Below are 6,803 nucleotides of genomic sequence, written 5' to 3'. Positions count from 1 at the left end.
ACTGTGTCTGCGAAACGCAATCATGCACATATATCAGGCATGGGAATTGAAAATTGTATAAAAGGCGGAAATTATAACTGAAGACGCGAAGCATCAAGTCGACGGCGCGAAGCGCCTAGCCTTACTAGGGGGGTCCGGGGGCATGCCCCCCCGGAAAAAAATTTCTCCAAAGAACCCAGATGGTGCAATCTGGTGTCATCTGAGCTCCAAGTTTGCCATTAAATTCTGTTTTTAGAATCAGATTTTTTAGTACAAAAATGTACCAATTTTTGCTTTTTTGAAGAAAAAAATATATACATGTATTATATGGTTAAATTTGTAAAAAAATTGATCTTCTTGAGACAAACAGGAAAATGTAACTTGTAACACAATCTGTGCAATCTGGTTTACTTTCAAGACATAAAAGTTCAATAACTGAGGCGGGCGGTAGCAGTGCGTGAACAAAGTACGGACAGTTTTCGCGGGCTTTTGCGCAAAGGCCAAAGTAACCGGTGCTTTTTTTGTGTGCCTCCCCCCTTTATTTTTTCGGCGGACACTTTGCATTTTCGGCGGAACAAAAAAAAATTCGCGCGGAATCCGCCGTTCGGCGGACAATTCCCATGCCTGATATATCCATCATTCACAAACAAAACACATCAGTCAGTTTTTGTAGTCATCATAATGTCAAAGAAGATTACATCAAAAGCACATGCATCACTGATTCTTTTTCTTTTGCTCGTAGTAGGCCTTTTTCAGTGTGTCAAGCGCTTCTCTACTGTACTTGCGCTTGCTGAAGGTACTGAACTTGTCAAATTCAGGTGCACGGAGCCCCTGGGGCTTTTAGTCATACCTCAGGCAGCTATCTATTAGAAGAACTACCAAGTTTCATTGACTTGCACCCAAAGAGTCAAGAACTGCGATTTTTTTACGAATCAATTTCGTACTCGGACCCGGCTGGTCTTGACCTATTTTTGGATCTAAATTTAGATCAGGTAGATCACCACATCATGCACAAAAAGACACGTCACTAGCAAACTATGTCAGACATCATCATGAGTTTGTATAAAACAAAATGGAGGCCGGAATCACTCAGTTGAATCGAACTCCGACCAAACACCACGTAATAACTAGGTTAATTTATGCACTCGCGTGAACAAGAAACTGTCGAGCTTCACAGATGTCGTCGTTGGGTAGTTTTACTACCATAGGAGGATTTTTGAACTGTAAATGCACTCAGCTGCAACAAAAACGCAAAACGAAGGCTGTAAGCTGCACTGTGCCTTTAAGTAGCTCAACACAATGATCGCAGCCCAGGGTGCTAACACAGTTTGGAAGGTCAAGGTTTTATAGTATGCTTCACTAACGGGATCTTATAAAAAAAGCTAAAACATTTACCACTGAAGAAAAACCATCTCTGAACAATTCAAAATTGTCACACTACTAGTTTTACATTTTAAGGATCTTGCCTAGTGCACATCTTTTTATTATGAAACATTTGTATTGTAAACAAAAGAAAACACAATGTCTTGTGATCTGTAAATGTTCTTAATACAGGGAACTTTATACATTGTTCAAGTGAAGTACTGTACAGCCTATTTAGCTTGTTCATTTTCTCCCTATAATCTGCTACAATTCAATAAACTGCTGTAAACTTGTGTGCCTTAAAGTAGATTTATGTCCTTCTGTGTGGGCACCTTCTTCTTCTTCTTCCTCTTCAGTGTTCAGTGTTTGCATTTGGATGTGTGCTCTCTGGCCAAGTCTTGTTGCACAGGGGTACGGGTGGCAAGAAAAGGCCACCCTCTCAGAACGTGTTGCAGAGTCTGTTCTTCCTACCCTAGCCACAGTCGCACGCTGTAGGTGCAAAACCTATCCTTTTGATGTGTACCTTCAGACAGCAGTGTTCTGTGCAAAGGCGAAAGATGGCTGTCTGTTCTGCGTGAGTAAGATGGGGCTATGGTCTTGAATGAGCTGGTAGCTGTCTGTCTTTAAAAAAAAAAAAAAATAGACATCAAAGAAGCTGCAGCACCAGCCAAGTGTTGACTGTTTTCTTTATGCGTAACCTGGTCCTGGCAGTAGCTGTTGTCCATCTGTAAACAAGCAAGATCATTATTATAATATATTGATGGTGTATTTGTTTTACCCAAAAGACGATTAAAATAACATTTAATTTTTGTTTTAGTTATGTGGCATACATGCAGTGGAACGATCATATCTTGTGATATCTTCCCTCTGAGAAAAAAACTACTATTCAAAATGTACTTTTACATACTTTTTTGTTAACTTAGGCTTTTGAAGATCCACATCCAATCCTGCCACAATGTAGGCACAATCATAGGCTAAAATTGTCAGGGTTATTTACCATCGAACTGTCCTCAACATTCTATGCTGACACACACACATGCACACACACACTGGCACAGACACATAACTTGACTTCACTTAGGAAGGTTATGTGATGCTTAAATCATTTGTCTTGCCACTAGTTCATCACAAGTAACCACTGTGTTTATTGCTGGTATGTGCTTAAATGGAGGGATAGTCTTATCCCATGGTAAAACATTTTTTTTTTAAAAAGCCTGGCAGGTGATGTGAGATGTGAGCCAAACTGTGTTCACGAAAAGCAGCCGGCCTTTAATAACACAAAGCTGCCTCTGTACACAATTCTGCTTTTACACATGCTATCCCTTAACTTGGATTCATACCAAAAATCAAGCCTGGTTTCATAGGAAACAGTCAGAATGTTGATTCAGCATTTAGAATGATAATCTTATTTCATGTACACGCCTTGGCAAATCTGACAATTAAGTAAGCAGAAGTTTTCTTCACGGGACGGATTTGCTCATTTTATTATGTAGCAATGCACTTCACTTGGTCACATACACCCCCCCCCCCCCCCCCTCCCCTCTGTGCACAGTGATAGTTTTAAACAAGGAATTCTGTAAACACAGGGGTGGTCAAATACACCCCCCCCTTTCCCTCTGTGCACAGTGATAGTTTTAAACAAGGAATTCTGTAAACACAGGGGTGGTCAAATACACCCCCCCCCCCTTCCCTCTGTGCACAGTGATAGTTTTTAAACAAGGAATTCTGTAAACACAGGGGTGGTCAAATACACCCCCCCCCCCCCCCCCCCCCCTTCCCTCTGTGCACAGTGATAGTTTTAAACAAGGAATTCTGTAAACACAGGGGTGGTCAAATACATCCCCCCCTTCCCTCTGTGCACAGTGATAGTTTTAAACAAGGAATTCTGTAAACACAGGGGTGGTCAAATACACCCCCCCCCCTTCCCTCTGTGCACAGTGATAGTTTTAAACAAGGAATTCTGTAAACACAGGGGTGGTCAAATACACCCCCCCCCCCTTTCCCTCTGTGCACAGTGATAGTTTTAAACAAGGAATTCTGTAAACACAGGGGTGGTCAAATACACCCCCCCCCCCTTCCCTCTGTGCACAGTGATAGTTTTAAACAAGGAATTCTGCTGTAAACACAGGGGTGGTCAAATCCACCCCCCCCCCCCCTTCTCTCTGTGCACAGTGATAGTTTTAAACAAGGAATTCTGTAAACACAGGGGTGGTCAAATACACCCCCCCCTTCCCTCTGTGAACAGTGATAGTTTTAAACAAGGAATTCTGTAAACACAGGGGTGGTCAAATACACCCCCCCCCCCCTTCCCTCTGTGCACAGTGATAGTTTTAAACAAGGAATTCTGTAAACACAGGGGTGGTCAAATACACCCCCCCCCTTCCCTCTGTGCACAGTGATAGTTTTAAACAAGGAATTCTGTAAACACACAGGGGTGGTCAAATACACCCCCCCCCCCCCCCCTCCTTCCTGTGCATAGTGATAGTTTTAAACAAGGAATTCTGTAAACGCAGGGGTGGTCAAATACACCCCCCCCCCCTTCCCTCTGTGCACAGTGATAGTTTTAAACAAGGAATTCTGTAAACACAGGGGTGGGACTCTCTTGTGATGAAAAAGGAGGAAATCCCTTTTTTTCCAGGGGGTTCGGGGGCATGTTACCCCAAATTTTGGTTAAATGGTACATTAAAATCTGTGCAATCTGACAAAAAAGACATTCTCCACACTCCCCAACCTCCCCCCCCCCCCCCCCCCCCTCAAAATTACTATTAGTTATCAGGAGTTTTCAGTCAGCACAATTTAACTCTCAAGCCTCCAGTGTTCTGTTTCATCTCCACGTCACTCCAAATCATTCAGTCAACAAGTCATAGATATTGTAATGAAATGTGACGCGGAAAAATAGATTACTCCAGCAGAATTCGTAAGTTGTGTCCGCGGAAATCCGCGGAAAAGTCCCACCCCTGAAACAGCACTGCATGGTGCCTTTTCCAGAAATAAATTCATCAAAAAATGTCAACTCACAACAGCAAGAGTCAGTGTGTCGATTGTTCATATGTGACAAAGTTGAGGGATGAGCTTATCCTATCTTAAAGCCTGGCCAGAACTGAGACGGTGACGAGAAGTAGTGTGCCTATAATGACACAATGCTTTCTTCGTAACCAATTAGATTCAACATCTCAGATCTGGTCAGGCCTATACAAATGCCATCTCTCAACTTGGTCCATACAAAAATCATGAACCTGGCTTAATTCTGTACAGAGTGGGAATTTGTTTTCTCTTTTTCGAAATCCAAAATAAGCAAAATCAGGTCTTAAAATCAATCAATCAATATGAGGTTTATATCGCGCGTATTCCGTGGGTACAGTTCTAAGAGCAGGGATTTATTTTATCTTTTTATTTTATGCAATTTATATCGTGCACATATTCAAGGCGCAGGGATTTATTTATGCCGTGTGAGATGGATTTTTTTTACACAATACATCACGCATTCACATCGGCCAGAAGATCGCAGCCATTTCAGCGCATATCCTACTTTTCACGGCCTATTATTCCAAGTCACACGGGTATTTTGGTGGACATTTTTATCTATGCCTATACAATTTTGCCAGGAAAGACCCTTTTGTCAATCGTGAGATCTTTAACGTGCACACCCCAATGTAGTGTACATGAAGGGACCTCGGTTTTTCGTCTCATCCGAAAGACTAGCACTTGAACCCACCACCTAGGTTAGGGAAGGTGGGAGAAAATTGCTAACGCCCTGACCCAGGGTCGAACTCGCAACCTCTCGCTTCCGAGCGCAATTGCGTTACCACTCGGCCACCCAGTCCAAGTCCAAATGGAGCAAGTCTTAAAATGGGAGTGAATTTACAGATGTTATGAACAAGAAGTCTGCGAAAACAGGGTCATTAATAGGAAGGAGTCTTAGATTGGGGTGTCTTAAAAGGGGCAGGGGTGGAGGCCACTGTAATGACCATGAAATAATCAAAATAATACTATCAGTCATCTTATTCTCTACCAAATTTCTAGAGGTCAAGACAATGATACAGATTATTTACTTGTGTCACTGTTAGTGTCATTCTATGAATAACAGACCGATAGAAAGAGAGCTCTGTGTCTTGTACCTGGGTTCGTGCTCAGTTTGCTTGAAAATTGACTTGTCAGAGGTTCTTCTTCAGCCTTACACCAGCCTACAGCGGTAGCTTCTACTTCACCAAACTTTGTTCTGAAACAAAACAAATAAAACACATCTTCAGGGTCAAGCATATGTATCAAATCATGATCACACAATTAAACCTTCTTCTTTGGTCAGTACTATTGAAGATTTGTTAATTGTTTCTTGTTCACAAAAGCACTAATCAAAAAATTGCTCCAGGGGCTTGCAACGCAGTACAATATATTACCTTACTGGGAGAATGCAAGTTTCCAGTACAAAGGACTTAACATTTCTTACATACTGCTTGACTAAAATCTTTACAAACATTGACTATATTCTATACAAGAAACACTTACAAGGGTAAAAGGAGAAACAGAATCCGTTAGTCGCCTCTTACGACATGCTGGGGGGCATCGGGTAAATTCTTCCCCCTAACCCGCGGGGGGTTGTACAAGATAATGAAATAGAGTGAATTTTGAAGTGCATTCATAATTAAAGCCCAATCATGTGGTTTAACCTACCTAGTCTTGAAAAGCCTGTCCGAGGAAACAGATCAAGCACCCTTCCGCAGACCTTCCTGACGGAAGAGTCTTGGTTGTAACCGCTCACTTTCTAAAGTAGTCCATAAGCAGTTCCATGTGCCTATGTTATCACTGTAACCAGCTCCTTTGTGTACCTGTGATCTGGATGAGCTGCAACACATAAAACTTTCATATGAACACTATGTCAAGTATACCAGTTAGCATCCATCAAACACTGACTGACTGAGGAGCATCACAAGATCTGTTCTAAGGAGGTACAACTATTGTCCACAAAGTGTTTATGATACAGCTGCAGGCACATGGCACTGAGTGGTCATTGGTGAGGGGGGGGGGGGGGGGGCAGAAGTTTCTGCTCAGTCTTGTCTGCTGATACTACACTTTTGTGGTGGTGTAAGGCAGGGAATCACACCCCAACCACTGGCCCCGCCCACCTGGTGTCGAGTGCCTGTGGATACATCAGTCCCAGTCATGGCTGGCCCCCGGTTGACAACTGCCATGTACGTCATGTACGGGTACATTTACTTGCAGTACAGATTAGTTTTCAATAGCAATGACATCATGGACGCACACCTGCCCACGCAGACAAGGACAGCAAAATCAGGGACCAAACGTGATAAGAGTAACTAATCGTCACAAACATCAAAATGCTTTGCATTTCTTGACCAGATAACAATCATTTCTGGGCAATTGAAGATTATTATTCCACCTACAGGCTATCACCCCCATGGCTGTTACTTGTAACACATTTCATTTCTTAAAATGTTTTGTAA

At 42.5% G+C, this 6,803-nt stretch overlaps 1 long non-coding RNA gene across 1 annotated transcript; it reads right to left on the bottom strand.

The window, feature by feature from the left end:
* Positions 1 to 639: 639 nt before the first annotated feature.
* On the bottom strand, positions 640 to 6,178 carry LOC138974058 (uncharacterized). The gene is made up of 3 exons (XR_011458281.1): positions 6,013 to 6,178; positions 5,460 to 5,560; positions 640 to 2,066 (listed from the first exon to the last, which is right to left on the bottom strand). It is a non-coding gene; the product is annotated as an uncharacterized lncRNA (long non-coding RNA).
* Between the last annotated feature and the right edge of the window lie 625 nt (positions 6,179 to 6,803).

The sequence above is a fragment of the Littorina saxatilis genome, linkage group LG8 (assembly GCF_037325665.1).
Source record: "Littorina saxatilis isolate snail1 linkage group LG8, US_GU_Lsax_2.0, whole genome shotgun sequence".
NCBI classification, from domain to species: Eukaryota; Metazoa; Mollusca; class Gastropoda; order Littorinimorpha; family Littorinidae; genus Littorina; species Littorina saxatilis.
The sequence above is the reverse complement of the archived record's forward strand: the minus strand, read 5'-3'. Positions and strand labels throughout refer to the sequence as shown.